Raw genomic sequence first — 22,273 nt, 5'->3', positions numbered from 1 at the left:
GCTCAGCATACATTTTAGTGGTGATAAAACTCTTGCAGTGATACCTATTAACATTTAGAAAATACTAAGGTTGTATGTTAATATAGGGTTATATTAACTTTTAACAAATTTTAAATTAAATTATAGAAGTATCTTCAACTTAAAACAAAGGACAATGTCTGTGGGAAGGGAGTAAACATTTCTTTCCAAATACAGAAGTTTGACAGTATGGGACAGTGTCATTTATTTGTGTTTCAGAGGAAGGTGGAACAGGAGACAGGAAATTATTTCTTGAAAATGAACTTTGGAAATAATTTGCATTGCTAAAGATGCTTTCTCTTCTTGGAAGGACTGCAAGCTTAGGATTAAAGCTTTAACAAATAGAAGAACTGCTATTTAGAGGGAAATCAACCTGGAGTCTACAAAAATGAATTAGCTAAGACCAGAAAAAGCTACGTAGAAAAGAAATGATGACTAATTTACAGAATGGAACGGTTAAATTCATTAACGCTTCAGGGAAGGGAAGGGAAGGGAAGGGAAGGGAAGGGAAGGGAAGGGAAGGGAAGGGAAGGGAAGGGAAGGGAAGGGAAGGGAAGGGAAGGGAAGGGAAGGGAAGGGAAGGGAAGGGAAGGGAAGGGAAGGGAAGGGAAGGGAAGGGAAGGGAAGGGAAGGGAAGGGAAGGGAAGGGAAGGGAAGGGAAGGGAAGGGAAGGGAAGGGAAGGGAAGGGAAGGGAAGGGAAGGGAAGGGAAGGGAAGGGAAGGGAAGGGAAGGGAAGGGAAGGGAAGGGAAGGGAAGGGAAGGGAAGGGAAGGGAAGGGAAGGGAAGGGAAGGGAAGGGAAGGGAAGGGAAGGGAAGGGAAGGGAAGGGAAGGGAAGGGAAGGGAAGGGAAGGGAAGGGAAGGGAAGGGAAGGGAAGGGAAGGGAAGGGAAGGGAAGGGAAGGGAAGGGAAGGGAAGGGAGAAGAGATCAATGCTTTAAAAAAGTGATGTGGAAACTTGTTATTATGAAGACCATAAGGCTGACTCAGACTATTATGCTTAAACAATGTTAACTCTCACTATCACACAAACAGTTTTAATTAATTGCCTCAGGAAATGGAAAATGAGCTGCTACTTTGAAAACTGGAAAAGTAAGTTGTTTGGCGTGTAAAAATGGTAATTAAAAAGGATTATAACTGCTTAAACAAAAGAAGCTTATTGTAAACTTTATGTAAGTTTTGAAGCTAGTCAGAACACTAAGTATATGTTTCAAAATTTGAAAAACAAAAGCTGTAAATTTAAACTGTTCATTTCAAGGTTTTTGGACAATATTTTTGACACTGAAAATAGCTTTGTTAATATAAGAATAGGTTGTGTGCAGATGTTTTTTTTAAGTTACAAGGCTTCAGTGTGAACCTAAGGGACATTTTTAATATTTAGACACACCATAACAAGTCAGTCTTTAAATACAAAGATCCAAAAAATGGAGTGGGAAGAATGCTTTATCAATGTCAGGCGTTTTACTTTCAATAAATTTTAGAATTTGGGGATATGTTAATGTACACACTTTAACAATCATTACTGAGTAACTAGGGCAGCAGAATGCAGCAATCTTTCAAATCAAATCAAATAAAACCAAAAAGCTACACAAAACCACTTAAAAAGGTTATGAAGTCAAAAAAACACACATTCAAACAATACCCAATATTCAAAATTTCAATAGTCCTATTTTTCCTACTGTAAATGCAAAACTTTTTGAGACTTTTAAGAAAATTTTTTGACAAAATCTTATCTTCCAAGAATATTATCTTGAAGCATTTTGGCAAAATAAGAATTCTTTGCTATATATGTGTCCCAAGAAAAGAAGGAATCAAGCTTCATTTTATTTAATGAAGTCTAATAAATACAAATCTATTACAAATAATATCTATAACCCTCTATGTATAAAGTTATTGTTAATCACAGAATCGCTAGGGTTGGAAGGGACCTCAAGGATCATGAATCTCCAACCCCCCTGCCACAGGCAGGGCCACCAATCATCCCACCTAATGCTAGACCAGGCTGCCCAGGGCCCCAACCAATCTGGCCTTGAACACCTCCAGGGATGGGGCATCCACAACCTCTCAGGGCAGCCTGTTCCAGTACCTCACCACTCTCTCTGTAGAGCTGATTGAGCTATACTAAATACCAATACAGCAAAACACTTAAGAGCACTGTGAAATCACTTGTTCAATGCATCTTTCTGACCAAAAGATGAAAGAATTTTCCTCAAATGACACAGGGCTGAAACTTAGCTAATTAATTGATTCAATCAATACACAGTTCATTTTCGTGTAGAACAAAGCTTTTAACATACAAGGAAGGGACTCCATGTAGTACAGAAAATAAGGAAGGGAGATAAGATTGGAATTGCCTATTCTGGCCTTGTTTTGGATCCCTATCAGCACCGACCACTTAAAAAAACACACTTACAAAAAACACTATTTTCATAAAATATTCAGTTTTTGACAGTTGATCAACTTCAAAAGGAGCACTGGCAAAATATTTAAGTATTACAGGCTACTTTTCCAAATGTTCAATTGGTCAAAAAGATTAATGGCAGAATGGAATTCAACACAAAAATATCCACCCACACTCACCCAATTTCCTCAGAAGGTTTCAGAGTATGCTGCAAATTGCCTCGGATGTACTGTGAGCAGCATTAGATACAGATATCACAAACTGTAGCCACTGTAATTCTTTTCTTAAGATGGTGTAGTGTCATTATCTCTTTTTGTAGTCATCGTAATGGATGACTGATAAAGGACACTTCTGCATTCTTCAAAAGTGCTTGCGTAACTCTTGGTCAGTGAATAATTGCTCTCACCTATTTATTGCAATACATTTCTAACAATATTCTCTGTTAAAATATCTTTTTATTGTCCAGTATATTTCTGCCATCTAGACACATTTATTTCAAAATCTCACAGAGCAGGGACAGAGGAACTCGCATGCTCTTCATATTTCTACACAGCATTGTGTAGAACAGATTGTCTTGCACAGACACCAACAACATAGATAAAACCCCAAGTACTGCTAACTCCTTAGTTTTATGTAGTATTTTAAAAAGTATTCTAACTCCATCTTCTGGATAAGAATAAGCAGCATGGAAGACAACTATCAAGACTTATCAAAGTGATCAAGCTTTAACTTGTTATTTCAACTTAAACCAAACCAAAACTTAATTAAATAAAACAACAGTTGCAAGTTTTATGCTTTTTCTACCTATAATTGTATTTCTTCTTTATGCAATTAACATTTTCTCTCCAGTTTACTGTTCCTTTCATGTTTTTTTCCTCTCACTTTTTCTATACTTGCATTTAATCTTTGACAATCATTGATACAATCGTTTTTTGTTTTTGGGTTTTTTTTTTTTAATATCAACTTAATTGCAAATTTCTACTTTACCTTCCCTACCATTATTAAAAAAAACAAGCAAACAAGAAAACCACCAAACCGTAATTAGGTATGAATCAGTCCTTGAGTTAGAAAACAATTGTTAGTTGCACAGTACAAGATAGAATATTTCAGACTTCATAAAGATGTACAAATATAACATCTCAAAGTGGCAGAACTGCAAGAGCTTTCACAAAGTTCTCTGTTTGAGAACAAACCTTGAGCATAAGGTAGAAAAAGGATCTCAAGAAGTTCACAATAGAAGCAGACCATAGAACGGTTTCAGTTGGACGGGACCTCGAAAAAATCCACTTCCAATCCACCTGCCATGGACAGAGATGCCTCCCATCAGCTCAGGCTGCCCAGGACTCCAACCAACCTGGTCTTGAACACCTCCAGGGATGGGGCATCCACTGCTTCTCTGGGCAGTTGAGCCAGTGCCTCACCGCCCTCTGAATAAAGAATTTCTTCCTAACATCTAACCTAAATCTCCCCTCTTTTAGTTAGAAGCCATTATCTCTTATCCTATCACAACAAAACTATATAAAATGTCAGTCCCCCTCCTGTCTATACACTCCCCTCAAGTACTGGAAGGCCACAGTAAGGTCTGCCCACAGCCTTCTCTTCTTCAGGCTGAACAAGCCCAGCTCCCTCAGCCTTGCATTAAGAGAGGTGCTCCAGCCCTCTGATCAGGTTCGTGGCTCTCCTCTGGACACAATCCAACAGCTCTGTACCTTTCCTGTGCTAGGAACCCCTGGCCTGGACAGAGTACTCCAGATGGAGTAATTTGTATATATTGCTTAACAGATGAATTATTCAAAAGCTGAAGTCAGAAGTGTAGTGCACCTATTTGCATTTCTCCATTCCCAACCCCTCCAGCCAAAGAATGTTAACAGTAGCTAATGCCTTTTACATTAGAGATTTTACTGGATGGTAGAAAGAACAAATAGGCAAACATGTCTTTAAGGTGAACATAGCACAGATTCATAGTTATTATGAAAGGACTAAGTGACACGTTACTAGATTGCACAATTCCATATTACAGAAGATTACAAACCTAACAGAACTCTGAAGCTGGCAGGAATGAAATCATGAGAATTATTTGTCTCCGAAGTTCAGTCCAGTCTCAACGGAGAGTTACTGTAGAGAACTGAGTTGAAGCTTTCTTACTGTATTCAACTAACTTTACCTAGAATTTCAACTACTTGAAAATAGGCAGAAAAATCATCAAAACATCCAGCAATATCAAAGTGGGAAAGCTGTAGTGACTCAGGACTTCCACTTGCTGAGATAAAAGTTTTGGGTTTTTTCACATTTTTTTCACATTACTAATTAATTACTAAATTAATATTTAGTACTGCAGATGGGAGCATGATGGACTGTTGAATAAAAGACTCAGAAGATGACCCAGTATTGTTCCAGTTTTATGTTTTCAATTTACTTCATTCTGAAATAGCGAAGGCCTTTCTTATTAGCATGATAGCATTAAAGCACTATTCTAAAGGAGAGCTAAATACCCAGGTATAAGAAAGAATTTGATTCCACCTGTGTCCTTTATCAGCTCATTCCGTTCTTACGTATGAATGTAGTATGATACCATCTATTACCAGAAAATCCTAAACTGATTTTCAAAGGAACCCTCTGCCCTACTTAGTGCACAAGGCTAAATGCGTACACTAACTTCTGCTCCTCTTATTTCAAGAAGATAAATGCAGAACATGCAGTACATCCAAAGAAACAAAGAACACACAAGGACTTTGAAGGGGTGAGGGAATGCTATTCCAAATGATTTGGTGGGAAGTTCTAACACATCTATTCCTTACACTGCACTGCCACTATTTCTCTTAGACCAGCACAAGTCAGCACTGCCACAATAAAGGAGCAGTTCTGTCCTCCCCCAGCTGCTTATTCCCATCTCTGTGTCACTCCCTCTCTTATGCAGCAAAAGCATTCATGCAGACACGTGGCAAGGAACTACAAAAAAGAACTGATTAGTTTTAACATGGATTAGTTCCCCAATTTAATTCACTGTGCAGTCTCATGAATGCTTGTGTCAGCACAAAGAGGGACAGAGTCAGGGCAGGAATGAGCAGATGGCACTGGGAAGGACCACTTCCATCACTGCAAGTGCCACAAAGCACTCAGGGAACTGGAATATTAAAGCAGAGAGGATCAGATTAGAAAAGATATGTTTAAAGGTCAAAAAAAGTACTTTTTAAAATCTGTAATGACTACATAAGGATCAATCTAAATTGAACGTAGATCTTTGCATCAAGAGAATTATCACCAAGTACGCTCTGACCCCAGTACTTAAAATTTTAATTACAATTTGTACTGCATTTGTACCATACCTCCCAGCCAAGAAAAGCTGCACTGTAAGTTTAAGTTAATTCTGCTGGTGGTGTTATGATAAAAAGAGGCAAAAGGGAAACAAACAAACAAACAAACAGACAAAAAGAAAAAAACAACCCTAGCATTAAAATCAAAGTGTGAAGGAATGATGAGGAAGGCTGGAAAGGTGGTAGGGGGGGAAAACATACACAGAAGATATCAGAGAGATATTCAAAAGGGTTCAGTATCCCAAAATTAGAGGGAGGTATTGAAGAGTTATTAATACAATGATCTTAAAAATCCTTGGAGTCCCTGCCTCCAGAGTGCATCTTAGTAAACATCTCCTCTAAACAGCTGCCATACACAGAAGACATTTTAAATCAATTTATTTAAAATAAAATTAGCATCCCCTGAGAAAATTATAGTGCAATATGATGACCCAGAAAGATCATCTGCAACTGATACTTAAGGCAATGAGAAAAGAGCTCTCCATTCCACAGGATTTAAGTAAATTGTTAAATTGTATTGCATAAAGGACTCAGATTCCACATGGATACCAAACTGATACAGATAAAAATTAACACTGATAAAAATGCGAAATAATCATTTATTTGGACACAGACAATATATGAACATGAAAATCACACAAGGAAAATGTGTGACACACCTGGAAGTTTTTAGAGGTGGCTAAGTCATGTCTCTCAGTAACTCCCCGTAGTTTTTATTCTCAAAAACTCCAAAACAAACAAAGCAGTCCACTTTTGTTTTCCTACAGCCTAAACTTGGGGTTTCCTATGGGTGGAGCTGTAGAGAAGCTTCCTACTTAGAGTAAACAGAGATTTTAATATAAGGAGAAAGGGGCTGGTGAACAGAAGCAGATTTACATCACTACTTGTGTTGTTTTTAATGACTGAATTGAAACAAAACAGGGTAACCAGCAAAGATGGCTTTAAAATAAAAAGATATGGAAGAATATTATCCAAATGCGACAGTGAGAAAAACAATTTTAAAAACCAAAGGTGATCCTAACGATCATTTAAGTTTGTAACCATGATATCAGAAAAGAAAGCACAGGTGAAAAATACTCTTTGCATTGCTCAAAAACATGAAAATATTCCTGACACACAAAGCAGTAGGTGATCTTAGTGCTGGCTATTTTAGCCATGCAAAGAAACAATGAACTATCGGTCACTTCCTTGCTGTTTTCAGTGCAATTTTCTATATAATACTGCACAGTATAAGAGTTGCAAAGAACAATTTACAGATTTGGTAACCTCAGTAAGAATCATAATCACAGGAAGATGGAACAGACCATTTTCTCTTTCAAAGCACTCTCCTAAATGACAGGTTCAGAAAGTTATAGAATGTACAGTGTGCGATGATCTGACTTAGGAGACTACAACAGACATATCTATAATCTATGTACAACAAAAATTTCCCCAGAAATCACATGGAACTTCACAGACTTTGCTGAAAAACACAGACCCTTACCATACTGCCTGCGAGATTACACACCAGATACTACCAGGTACTCCTACTGTCATTACATCTGTTATTACCAACTAATCTTTTGAAACGTGTACATACTGAACAGTCAGGCTCACAGTATGAAATTTGGGAAAGGAAATAACTGAGTATTGTTAGCTTACAAAGCACTTTGAAAATAAAGTGCCAGAATGAAGATTAAATTGAGATAATTAAACAACATTAAAAATAAGAATGTGGTCATATAACTCCCATCTCCTTCACTGAAGATGATAACAAGGCTTACCCAGCAAAATGACTAAATGAGGATAAAACAAAATATTCCATATGTTTGATGCAAGTTGTATAACTTGCAGTCATTTGCCTAAACAAATGGCAAAGTTCCTAGACATACACTCACAGAATCCAAGTGTGATCTGTCAGCACCATAACTTCCATTTTACTGTCAGCAATAAATAAAATCAACAACAAAATTCACATGAACTTCAGATATCTGGGTCCTGTTTTATTAACACCTCTATTAACCACTTGTTAACTACAGATTTAAACCCCAGTACTCGCTGCCCTGAATGGTAAAACTTTCTAACTTGAGGTGGAGATACGGTGAATGCACACCAAATAAAGCACATATCAAGCAACAGCCACACAAAACAACATATGTTAGTGAGCTGGACCAGTCAGTCAAACCATTTCAAACTAATAGCAAAAGCATTCATTCTTCCTTTGGAACAGAATCTCAGTGCTTCAGCCAACTCCACCCACCCCAAATATTTTTATAATGTTAACAACAAAGGTAATCCCATAGAAAGATCTCAGTCCAGGTAGACAGCGATAGCAGCATGGAATGCAATCCAAATGGCCAGCTAAGTATAGACAACATTTGTATACAGTGTAAAAAACACCCCCCAAAACACGGGCTGCTAGGCTTTTGCAGACAACTTAACCTAATCTACCATAACTGTGCAGAACCACAGGTACCCATGGCAATCTTTCCATGCCTCTCATTTAAGTTCTTCTACTTGTTTGTTTTTAAAGCAGCTTTGCCTATAGACTTCAGATGCAGCTCCAGGTGATTGCCTGTCAGTATTATGAAAAAAAAAAACCACCTTCCTTTAAAAAAATAAAAACAATAAAAAAAAATTGGACAGCTTCTTCCAAAATAAATTGAAAATCCTAGTACTCAAAGATGAAAAAGATAATAACTTATTAAGCTTAATACAAACACAGGAACATGTGTACTGTGTGCTAGACATCTGAACAGGTTTAGCCTGCAACTACGTACTATTAACAGCAGTTCATTTATTCACATAACAACAACAGAAAGGTAAAGACAGCAACAAATATTCTTGGTTTAACCTGTTTCTTGCTGCATGATTTTCCTCTAAAAAGTAACTTCCCGTAAGCAGCCATAAGGCAATTCCCATATTAACAACATACATCAATATTAAACCAGCCACTGTGATTTTGTTCACAGTTTAAGCAAAATGCAGAAGGAACGATGATTTTCTGAGACAAAATACATACTGTTTTCAACTCTCACTGGTTTAAATCAGTGATTAGGTAACACTGAAAGTTGCTGAAGTTTCATCAATACAGTAAAGATATACATATATTAGGAAGAGAATCTCTTACTTCAGAGGTTAAGCCTCGAGTAACATGAAAACAGTTTTCAAAATGGATATGTAACATTTCTGTACACGCAACTGCTAGACAAGGTGGGGAAACCTGAAGCATGGGTAAAACCTATGCAGTGCTTAATTTCATTAACTAGGAATGATCAGTTGCTCAGAAAAGAAAAAATGTGATTGCACATTGTCCAGAACCAAGGGCAACTGAGCCTTATTTGCAGAAGCAGGCTGGAGAGTTGAAATAACTGCAATTTATCCCAAGTTACACTTGCAAATTCTCACAAGCGCCAGCCACAGCTCAGCCACAACCTAACAGTTGGAGATGAAGGCAGCCTTTTCCTTTGTAACAGTCAAGTTCAGCTTGCAACACTATCAAAAATAAAAGAACTGTAAGCTAATTGCTGGCAAGTATGACGCAAACGGTTTCCTCGGTAACAGCCCAAGTTGCTGAAGTGCCTGATCCAGCATTTCCTCATCTGTTTGCACTCACACCAGCAGTCTGACAATGTAGTCACTGCATCCTGTTTCACTCGGCAGCCAGAGAAACATAGTGAGCTTAACCCTTGGTTAACAGCTTTATGGTTAACCTATCGTATCTGGAAATCAACTTGTACAGAAATGTTTTATGAACGCATTCTTAACTTTCTCACACTTCTGCACAGGCTGCCTAAGCTGCGTTCTCTTTTAAATTGAGAAGAAAAAAAAAAAAAAAAAAGACATGAAAAAGAAAACAGTCTTAAATAAAAGTTCATAATTTATCTTTTAATTCACATTTAAAACAAAAACGCAGGAACACTACTGAGAGAGCCTCTTCCCATTCAAACGTAAAAAGCTCAAACACCTGCAGATTTTACATAAAACATCCAATTATCTGTACCTCTGATGTTAATTTTACAATTCCAGAATTTTACTCATCTCTTCCAGAGGAGCTGTGGATTCTGGAGCAAATTAATAATGATAATGTTAGGATTACATGATAATCAAAGAGCATGTGCATCGGCCTGACAATATATTGCACAAAACAGTGTGGACAGTCTCAGGAATCCCTTTTAAGTGTGAATTTGGCTATTTCATGACAGGAATAAGCACGCAACAAACTGTTTCCAGCACAGATCTCTAACATCAGTGCTAACATCAGTGTTTATCTGGTGCAAAACTTAACTAATTTTTCAGCATTATGGAATAATCACAGGGCACAAAGGAAGCAAAAAAGGAAAGATAAAGGTCATTGTTTTTGTTAAAAAAAAAAAACAACCTGGGCAGTGCTTCACAAAGGCAAAACGCACATGAAATTACCAATAAAAAAAAAGGTCTCTCACCTTCACCAACTGATCTACCCAGTGCAGTGTTAAGTGTGAAACCCCCCAAAGCATTCTGAAACAGACAGGTGACAGCCAACAAAATAACCTATCATAGCATCTAGTTCTCTGCAGTGGTCAGAAAGATATCAAAAAGCTGAAGGCGCAGGAAGAAGACAATGCTAGTGATTATTTTGCTCACCTCCTCTTCCCCCCTCCCCCCATAACAAAGGCCAGGCTCATATGATGTTAGAACTGCTCACTGCTCTAAAAAGAGCTCTAGTCCTGGTTTTCCAATGAAAGGATATAGCCTAAATCTTCCAAATGCATCATGGCTTTTCCAGTTTCTTGGGAGGCTTTATTGCTCAAATCCAGTGTCACAACATGGTCTTATTATGAAAGAAAACAAAAACACTGGGGTAAAAAACCAAAAAACAAAAAAAAAAAACAACCAAAAAACTCCAGGTGTACAGGCAAATGAGTACACTAATACAAAACTAAAAAGAAACACAAAAACAGCATATTGGTATGCACTAGCAACTATACTTATCTAGAAAACAAGAAACAAAAAGGGCTACCATGTTTACATGATATAATCGGTGCTTGTGCTTAGTTAGCAATTAACTACTTTCTAGCCTCTCAGTGATGTTTTTCTCTAAATGGAGATGTTTTAGACAGCAGCATTTTCTACTCTACTAATATAGTCTTCCACTGCATCTCTTCTTAGATTCTTCCCATACTCCTGCACTCCTCTTCACTCTGACGTTCCAGAACCAATATAGTAGGAAGAAAGGCAGAATAAAATTTATGACTATAGGGAAATAAATATTTTTTTTTCTCACCAAGAGACAGTTTTCTTCAACTGAATGGAAAAACAGCTAGAGAAGAATGTAGGCCAACAGGTACCAGCGAGAATAACATTGCCTTGGGATCCAAAAGATTCCAGCTCTATTCAAAGATGGACCAGAGGCAAATGGAAAAAATCTCATCTCTAGACTGAGAAATGTTGATAGCAATTTCCTTTCCTTGGTCCTTTAAGGTATAGTTTTTGTGATGGCTGCATGATGGTTTTAGGTTATGGGATTCAAGGTTCAGGAAGATTGTACAAAATAAACCAATGGTTGCTCAGGATAACTTTGAGAAAGTGAATTTTTAGCTATCTGAATTAGATAGGAAAGAAACATCCACAGAAAGTTCTCTCAGAGGGCATAAAAAGTTACGCATACCTAAATAGGCACCAAACAATTTAGTTGTTTCCTTTATTTAATTGATATATAACAAGGCCACCCTGCAGGGAAGGTTGGCCTCTGCGAGCCTTGTGATATATTTGGGAGTTATCCAAATACCAAAGATCAAACACACTTCTGCAAAAGTCAGAACCGTTACGTGCTTTCTAACAGTCTCCCAGCTACAGAATGTACCATCGTGAGATACACTCCAGCTCTGTCTCCTGCTATGCTTTGCCTGGGACACACAAAATATATATATATATATATAGCTCTGTCCACCAAGCTGAATAACCTCCCAAATGACACTTGAGAAGAGGCAAACATAGGGAAGTCATAGCTATTGACTCTGGCTTTTCTTGGCTTACCCCTTTTCCTGAAATCTACAGGGGTATCACTGCAGAGCATCTCAGAGTAAAGCAGAGCTGATGGGAACTAAAAGACAGACCTGAGACACAGCTGGGAGTGTAGAAGATATGCTGAGCCAAAGTATTACTCAGAAAGTAGAAATAAAGTTCAGAATTTCCTTTTAAAAAAAATTCTGCAGAAGTCTGGTTTAATTTAGTTGCCAGAGTTCTTTCTATACATGGCAAATAGAGCTCTATACATCAAGAAAGAAAATATTCCTCTTCTCTTACTAATCCTGCTATAATCCAACTGGTAATCGGAATGAAACAGCTCAAATTCATATACAAACGTCAGAATCGGAAAGAACAAGCAAAACATTGCAGGAAGACACTTTGAGGGATACAAACTCTCTAATTCTTTCCCCTTGTTTTTGAATGGAGGAAAAACAAAGGGTTGTTCAGTAATCATTTGTTGAGGCACAGTTCATTCCCTACTGTCACTAATCAGCCAGCTATTCTTGCTGCAGCTACAGCACTAGAGCCAAAGCTACTCCTACTTCGCTTTCCTCACTCGCTTAGAATAGAGTTAGGCAAAACATCAGCAAGATGGCTAAATGCTTACTGTTCTCCAAAAGAAACTTATGAAACTTTCGTCCCCTCTATCCACAAAGTAAATGGAGGATTATTTTCAGCTTTGAAACTGCTGAAAATGTACAGTCTCTCTTTGAGTGTAAAAGAATAAACTCACATCTACAAAAATCTGACTGTTAACAGCTCAGATCTGGCAAATTTGCAATTATGTTTATAGAAAAATGAAGCAGGTAAACAAATACTTTACATCTAATTTGCAGAAACAGAGGAACAAAAAGAAAAACCGATATCTTTACGACATTGCAAGATATTAACATGAAGTGTGCAGTCTGATGTATGAGTACATCAGAAATAAACACACATGCCTTTTTAAACACAGGCTAAATATGCATCATTTTTCAGTTACAGACTTAATATAGTATTCACATAAGGGATTCTGGAAATACTGTTGTAAGCGCAAAAGAATATTTAACCCCTCTGTTTAATAAATTGCATTACCAAATGTTCTACACGATTTAAAAAAATACTAATAATTTGGTTGAAAGGTTTCAAAAAAATATTTTCAAGTCAGGATACTTTTGTCTTTGCTGAACGATATCTGTAATTTTGGATATAATTATGTTACTGGTCTTGTAATACGTAGAAAGTGAACAAAGAAAACACTGGTAAGAAGAGGTGTTAAAATGATTGTAAAATTAAAAACAGTTACAGACAGGGAAAGAGAAAAATGGTATTTTGAGAAAGAGACAAGCAAATAAGCAATTTCCAATTGATCATTTACTTTCTAGGAAACTCTTTTCTTGAATTCTAAAGCAAAATGAATTTAAAATACAGATGTAGCATCTAAAGGCACACCATGCCTGTCCAGTATCAGACAGGTGGAAGAAATGTAAGTTTTAAGAATGCATTCATTTGAGATTGTTAACACCTACTACTGGAGAGTCAAAGTTATAAATTACATTAAAGCCTTTGAATTTTCAGCAAGTAAAGACTATATATGTATATATATACTATTCCTTAAACGATGTAAAACACAAGTTCTCTTCCACTTGAAAGAAAAAATGTTCCACTGACTCCAGGGAGCTTCCTAACAGAATAAATGTTAAGGCAAGGATAGAAGATTCAACAAACCTTTAGAAATGAAATTTTAACAGCAGCTAGTCTCATACAAGAAAATGACATAAAGCTAACTTTCTGTATTACATTATACATTATTAATTATATATTTTTATTTATCATTTATACTATATCCTTTGTTACTCAATGGAGAAGTGTTACAGGTAAATTATTGAAGTTTTACTGACTCTTAGTTAGTTCTGAAATTGCATCACTTTATTATTTGAAACACAGCTTGAACTTTTTCCAAAGCTGCAACACTTTCCTGAGCACTAATTAAAACTGGATACCAATTTCATATTTCCAGATTCCAAATGAATTTGTCTTGAATTTTTATCCTTAATGATCTTAATAACAGGCACAATTCATAAATAAATTTAATATATAAACGTTTTACTTGGTTTTAACAAAGCAGCTTTCAAACCTGAGTATCTCAGCTTTGACTTTTATTCTCCACAAGAATTTTTATCCTTCACAGAGACAGAGGTACTATTTCTCCTTCAGACCATTCTACAGATGCCTTTGATACAAAAGCCTTCATCTCAGAGGGTCTGAAAACCTAGACTACGCTCAGAAGCAATAGCCACTGCCTGCCTTCTTATTTCCAGAAGTTACACACGTTTCATAAAGTTACACACAAACCTTTTATTTTCAAGCTTTTTAAAAAGCTCTTTGTCATCTAACAAAAGTGCTGCCAGTTATAATAAATGAAATTAAAACCAACAAAAATACTGGTTGTTAACAGAACAGCTGCTCCAAAATCTTCTTACTTAACCAAATTTGTCCAACCAGAAGCTCCAAATAGAAAGAAAAATTAGATTTTTGGTATTACCATTGCATGGAATGAATGGTCTATGATAAATAAAAAAGAAACTCATAGACAGATTCTAATGAATACTTTTCTATAGCTACATAAAATAAGTTCACTGTCTTCAACATATTTTCTACTATGTTTTGCCATAGCATCACAAAGTTATTTATTATCACATCGTGGTAATCACTCATTTTAACTTCATATAGACACACACACACTGCATTTCTTTAATCATTGGAAAGATCCCAAGTAACTTAGCTTTTTTATTATTACAAAAACCCCCAGCAACTAGAAGATGCCTAGACAAACATCTATGTGTTCAATCAATTGAAAATCACTGCAATTCTATTTTTTCATTTGAAATTTCCTTTCAAAGCACACCTCAGTAATTCCCAAATGGATGTTAAGCAGTTAGCTAATAAAAGGACAGAAAGAGAGCATGTAGGGAGCGGGTAACAAAGTTGTTTGTGTTTACTAGTTAGAATATGAAATATACTGCTCTATCCTATATTGATACGTTCGAATGAACAAAGACCCTCAAATCGTTAAGGTTGTGTGTTTGCCCCAGGCTACAAACAACTCACAGTGGATACATCTCTGTTTCATGGCATTATTGTATGGACAACCTCAACGGGAGCAATGTAACCCACTTTTCTTTCCCTGGAAAGTAAAGACTGCTTCTCACACAACCCAACTAATTAAGGGCACAGCTCTGCTCGTGTGCCTTCACTTCCTTCAGTCCAAGCCAATTCATGCAGGGCAATGCAGAGCAGACAGTATTTCACAGGCACAGCAGGATTTTAACTTTTTTCAGTGTGCTAATCACACCTTCAGGTTCTAACACAAATTTCCTGCTCTTACACGTGGGACTTGAAATGCTTGTATCTAAGAAAAAGCAGCCTAAATGAACTGAAATTGAAGTTCAGACTATGCAATGAGAATAATTCTTTTGGACTGGTTATATGTAGGGTTACAGAACTACAAGAATAAATATCAAAAATACTGTGAGTAGACTGCACTGTTTAGATGGCAAACCAAATGAAATAGAGGCTACTGTGGTCAATACTTAAGAGAGTTACTTAAGATTTCTCAAATACATTTTTTTCTTATAAAGTTAGCATCTATAAACTAGACGTATGACATTGAATTTTATTAAGTACTAATGATGTCCTATAAATACAGAGATTCGTATCTGCACCAGAGAAAGCTCACAAGAAGTTAGTTCACATCCCCTCCGAGCTACAAACCCAGCTAAAAGGCTGCCCACTTCTGTAAGGCATGCCCACTGTAAGGCTCTGTGGCCACCACACAGATTATTTCCTGTGTGAAGTGAGATCAATGTTTATCACCAAAGACTGAAAAACCTTATCCATAGTAGCAATTCACAAGAGAGGATATAAGCTCCTCCAAAGAGCCAAAAGTACTACTGGTCAGAAATTAGAGTACTCAGAAATTTAGAATTCCTTTAAAAGAATCCACCACACAGAAAATAGCCATATTGCTGATGTGGTAAACAGGTTTCACCCACCAGGACTTAGAAAAAAGTTTTTATAAGAATGAACATAATTTGTAATTTAATTTATAATATTAAACTAAGAAAAATAAAAAGCCCCAGTTTTCCCAAGCACATATATAAGCCTTTAATTTTAGGCCACAGAAGAAAAATCATGCTAAAGACATAGACAGTGAATGTAAATGCCTTCTTAAGGCCTTTATTTTGCCTGCCATCATGTTAAAAGAGTTTAATTAAAAAAAAAATAAAAAAATAAAAAAATATGACTAATAATAAAGGTTAAAAGAGATGTTCTAATACCACGTGCCTATGCAAGGTTTCACTATGCTGTTATTTCAGTAAAACTAATAAAAACCCACTCCACAAACTGACATCTCATTCACTTTCAGAGGACCTGATATTACACACTTCTGCAGACGAGGCTGTAATGACAATAGATGTGTCACACAGGCAGGTGTGCCACAGGATTGCAGTACAACTCTGCTGGGGTGGGAGCAGTGCTGTGTGGTCTGGGCACACTGAAAGTACTCATCCCAAATTAAACCACCTGCATATTTTTCCAATTAGCATTACCAACATGGATATACCTATTTCACTAATTCATGCTGCTCCTTCATAAAAGAGGGACAATCTCTCAAAAACAAATCCAAAGCACCCAAATATAGCTTCACATGGTATATTTTCTATGATATCTAGAATATCTTAAAGGAAGGTACATAAGGAAAAGAATATTTTAACAATCAATGAAACAAACTTTTGTTTATCAAGTGAACAACAAATAAACATTTGCTGCAAATATCCCTTTAACTTAATTAAAGTATTTAGATTTGAAGACAGGAATGTTAAGGCTGGCAGATCAGAACTGGGTAACTAAACCTGACAAGATTAACATTCAAGGCCGTTTAATTGGAAATCTGTCAGCTTTTTCCACACTTTTTGTACAAAATGAGATTAGTAGTGGCACACAAAAAATGCTCTACATAGCAGCAGTGCATTTCATAAATGCTTAACTATCAAATAAATGAAGGCATGTACAAAAATCATTTCTCTGGCTGTGTCTTCTTCTGTTCCTCCACCTGTGAATTTGCTCATTTCAAAGGAGGAGGCTAGACACAAAAGCTACAAAAAGTAGGGATAGTTAACGAAAAGAAAACCAGACATATCAATGCTAACTTCTAGACAGCAGCTGCCTCTATTTGAATTATGAGGGTTTCTCTGAAAGTAATGCCTCCTATTTTATTATGTTGGCCTATGTTGTCAGAGGCAGGTGGTGGTGGTATGGCAGTAGAGGCTGAACCTTCCCATCTACATTCTGTTACGTGTTGTTGCTGCGTGACAGATGGCAGCAGAGGGGCAGTCTGACAAAATGGCACCTGACATGGAAGCACAGATGAAGCAATGGTTTACCAGTGAATTCCTTCATGCAGAAACAATCTGCACCCACTGATATTTGCTGAATGTTTATGGAGACCAAACAATGGATGTGAACATAGTGAAGTGGTGAGTGATGCATTTCAGCAGTGATGACAGTGGGTCACTTTCGCTGGTACAGATTTTTATGAGCACGGCATGCAGGCTCTTGTTCATCACTGGTGAAAAAGCACAGCTAATGATGATGACTATGTTAAAAAACTGATGTTTTGTAGAGAACTTGCTCTATCATATAGTGTTATTGTGCTCTTCTTAGCTGCTGTAGTTTCCATGGAAATAAGCAGGAGGCGTTATTTTTGGACCAACTTATGTATATGCTTTCACAAAACAACTGACTGTTTTTCAAATACTAGACTGATCTGTAAGCTTTTGTATCAGCAGTCATTCTATATATTTATGGAGTGCCTAGTTCTTAGGACACTTTTTTCTCTCCCTCACCCAAACACCACCCATTTAAGTCACTCTTGCTTAAGGAAGGATCTCTCCAATCTGTTTTTATCATGCTTTCCTTTGCCAAATAACAAGTTGATGGATTGCGATATCCTATCACTTCTAATCTACTGCTATTCTTGATTCCTGTCTGTTTGGAAGACTCAAGTATTCCTTAACTTCCAATCTGTCCTCAAAGTGATCAATGCATTTAATTGTCTACTATCATTCATTCATTTATTGAAAAGTCTTCCTTATCCAGTCCAAGACCTCAGTTACCTTCCAGACTTTCATTCCTTCTATTGAGTTGCCAAAAAGTCCCATTATTCTTATTCCCCATTATAATTTATTCTGTTGTGTCTTTTCATCTTGCTAAGAATTGGTTTCCCCCAACTCTCACCTTAACAAGTCATTTCAGTTCTCTCTCCACAGTATTCTAGAAAAACAGGTGAATTCTAGTATGGAGCACCAGCTCACACCATGGACTTGCTGTATGTCATAGCATATTCCATTGGGTTGTCCCACTGACCTTTTTTCACAAAGATTAATTGAATTTCATATCTTTGAAACTACTAAAGCCATAGCATTCAATCAGTTTGATTGGTCACATTCCTTTATTAGGATGGTACTGCCAGGCACATACATGCACAAATAGGAGTGTGCAACTCAACAGGAGTTGTCTTTTCCTCTGTTAAATATACCTGACACCCTGCCATTCTCACTCCTCTCATATTTAACCTCACAGAATGTGCTCATGACCTACAACATGGAAATCCTTTTTTTTGCCATTTTAGAGATTCTTCTGAGAACTTATTCCACATCCCTACCATTTGCTTGCATAAGTTTAAAATAGCTTTCTTGTCAAAGCTGAAAACCAATGTTTTATCAGTGTATCCTGTGGGTTCCCTTTCACACAGTTAATAACTCAGTTCTTACAAACTTCTTTCCCACTGGCATTCTGGTCACTCCTGTAACACACCACCTGCAATACTTTCCCCACATTTCTCCAGTGTTTCCTCAGCAGATGCCTTCACTTTCATTCGTTTCCTTCTTTACATCATGTCCTCAGGAAATCACACCTGCAGAAACAGTCAAGCTAATTTGCTACATTGACAAGTTATAAACGCATTTCCCTGCTTTTAGTGTGCTACTTCTGTCCAAAGCAAACTGCCATCCAATTCTGGGTATCTAAAAACCAGCTTACCCTATAGTTAGCTAACAGAGCTCTTAGCAGTCATCAGTCTTCTTAACTGCACTCCCAGCATTCTTTGTTAGTCTCTGTGAACCTCAATACTGTTCTGGTGATCACTGCCATAGGGACAGCATCATAAGCTCCAATCTCTCTGTAGGTCTCTCAGGTAGACTTTTCAAATGATCCTTTCTTTCTGGTATGATACTTCTAGAAACTTGAAGATACTCTAAGAAACTTAAGAATGGAGAAGGGAAAAAAAGAATTAAAAAAAAAAGGATGCAACTCTTACAAAGCCTTCTCATTTTGCCTGGCACAAAACATTTTGTCAAGGCCAGAGAGAACCAGACAGAAATAATCTTACTCATCCAAAATAATAGTTGCAAAAACTGTTTTCCACAACTGTCACTTCATGGAGCACTTACTGTTATTGCGTATTTCCAACACTCAGCTGCATCCTATTGAATTTGATTGCAAACACAGCTAAACACAGACTTATTTCTACATTGATTTCCACCTCCCACCCCAGGAGATGACCAATAAAAAGGAGATACAGAGAACAACAGAAAAAAAGCTTTGCCTGCAGGTACACTTGTGATAAGAGACACCACAACCACCACTACAGGAAAAGAAAAAGAAAAGATGAACATTGCAAAGATCTCATCACCTCAAATGCATAGAAGAAGAGATACATGTCATCTTTCTAGGCTGCAAACCTAGAAACTGTATCAGAACTTGAAAACTTTAAGGCAATGTAACATACCTATTAACAGGTATCTTCTGCCGTAGGAAACTAATTGCTTCAGCAGTTAAGGAAAAATATAATTTGTTTTAAAAACAGGAAACAGACAGTTTTTATGTGTCTAAGTAAACTGCATTAATTTAAAGTTAAATCTACATTGTAGACTCTCTAAATCAAGTCTTGATCTTCCTAGGGTACAAGATAAGACTTGATCCTCAGAGGGTACAAGATAAAAGCATAAGATAGCTACAAATGGAAATTGGCAGATTGGTAGCCAATCTACCAGCCTAAACATGAGACAACTCTTCCTTTAACTGACAGAGCACAACACAGAAGTTTTTATCCATTAACATCTCAGTTTTACTACTTGTTTGAACCTAGCGAGATAGCTAGGATATTTTAAAAAGGAAATAAACAAACAAAAAAACCTAGCTCTATTTGCAGGCTGTTTTGGACATGTGTCCCGTGATTTGAAAGGCCTATTCTTTTAGTAAAGACAAATAGACATTTTAGAATCACATGTCCTATATGTAGTTACATGCTCTCATATACACATTCACAAGGATGTAAATAAATAAATAAATAAATAAATAAATGCTTTACACTACAGTATTTTTCAAGACAAAGATTATTTATAAGATCTGACCAACACCCTTTAGAGTCCCAGTACTGATCTGGCTTTCAAGTAGCAACAACAAACAAAAAAGAACATTAAGTAGTTGTGTAGTAAGTATTCAACAGCCAGTGCAGGCAATCCCTTTGATAGCAGTATGTACAGCTAATATTAGCATGTAATTAAAACATTTAATCAAAACATTGTCTGCACAGCATTTGTAGTTGCAGCCAATATTGCAATTGTACTGCTAAACGATTCATCAATTGGCCCAAGATGAATACTGAAAGAAGGAAACAAAAAGCCTGTTTACTACTTAAATCTTATGAATTTCCATTAACTTTCCCAGTTAATATAGTAGAGCTCAAAAAGACAGTGTGCTTGCATGATCTTTAGCCTTCATTTACTTCCCTCTGTTCTACACATATTTCTATTTGTATGTTTGAAAATGGCATTTAAGTATACTAGCATGAATTCAAAGATAATACCTATTGAAGACTCATTTCCTCCACCCACCAAACTACATCGCTATGTATGTATGTATGTATGTGTGGCTACACATACAGCAGAAAAAAAGCATACATGGCACAAATTAGATTTTGACAGTAAAGCGTGGATGTTCACAGATAAGAACAAAGATAATTACTGACCGTTGCTATCTGTTGACAAACAAAAAAACAGAAAACAGTGACAGCTCCACTTGACTCCACTGTGTGAACACTCTTAGTTGTGCACACCTGGAATTTTTTTCTTATGGTATTTAGACGGAATTGGGCATAATTTCAATTCAACAAGTAACTGAAAACTTAATGTAATACCAGCAATCCCTTTTTTCCCCCCAGAAAATAACTAAAATCTACATCTGCCTTTTTCTTTTGTTCTTACATATACCCACTTGTAGGGGTGCAATGTGCATAAATAATCATATAAAATGCATCAAAGTGAATGACAGCTAAACTAATATTGTCATTATAAATACTCCTGGCATAGCAAACTTCCAGCAGCACGTTCCTCATACTCCACTGACCTTTCCAGCAGTCCTTATTAAATTCACTACTTAAAATATTAATATTGAAAAAGAAGCCTTGCAATGCGGTCTAAAAATCTACAAAACATGCAATCTTTCAAGAAATTCACATAATAAATGCTCCTCTGAAGAGCATTAAGTGCTTCTATTCCTTCTGTTTCAAGGAAACAACACAAAGACCTCGCAGTGTTTGGTCAAATACAGTCACAGACCATAGGCTTCCTTCCTCGTGTCACCCCCAGCCCCAGCAGCTGACACTTTATCAGCTCTGCAATGTCTGATATCTCTCCAAGTCAAACACAAGAGCGGAGTATTTCACCTGCATCGTCCTCATAAAAATCCCTCATAAAACACCGCCTCGAACATGTATCTCTGAATGCAATTTAAATCATGGCTAATAAAGCACAAATATTTATTGTAAGGTGTAATAGACTTTATGAGGAAAATAAAGAACTTCGGATCTCTTTGCTGTTACTGTTCACTTCTAGTGATAATGAAGATATCAAATTCTGGAAGTCTACCAAGCAGTTGCGTTTTACTATGAACACGTATGATTTAAGTACTGCCAATAAATTCAAGGCATTTAGTTAGGTTGACGTTTATGATGTTACTTAAAGAATACTAAATGTCTTAACTTGAAATATATACATATTGTATGGGAAGAGAACTGAATATCAAAGGAAGCACTTAATCAGTTGAATAAAAACAAATATCTTTTATCGTCTAGAAAAGTTAATGAAAGCTGTTACTGCATTTTCTGTGTTTCTTATATTGTAGACAAACATGACACAAGCAGAGAGCATTTCCTATCTAGAAGGGAAGGGAGCAGAAAAGTAAACTATTATACAATATTCCCCACATATCTTAACTGCTGTTACAATATTTTAACGTTTGTCCCATTGTCTGCACTTGATAATTTTAACCTACTGACGCCTGTTCCAGCAGACTGGCATTTGAACCTTTCACGCACAGAACAATTACTGCTGTATTATTCTATTGCGTAAATGCAGAGAAAGAAACGCTCGCAAACCGCTGCACTGTTTCAGATTTGCCTCGTATTTCCTCCGACCTATTTCACATCACAAGAAGCGCATTATGGAA

The 22,273-nt window shown here is 36.7% G+C and overlaps 1 protein-coding gene across 2 annotated transcripts in view; it reads right to left on the bottom strand.

The window, feature by feature from the left end:
• Nucleotides 1-22,273, bottom strand: part of PDE3B (phosphodiesterase 3B) — a 76,680-nt gene that overhangs the window by 52,295 nt on the left and 2,112 nt on the right. The window lies entirely within an intron of this gene.

Source organism: Phasianus colchicus, chromosome 5 (genome assembly GCF_987193195.1).
Source record: "Phasianus colchicus chromosome 5, bPhaCol1.hap1.1, whole genome shotgun sequence".
NCBI lineage: Eukaryota > Metazoa > Chordata > Aves > Galliformes > Phasianidae > Phasianus > Phasianus colchicus.
This window is presented reverse-complemented; position numbering and strand designations above follow the sequence as displayed.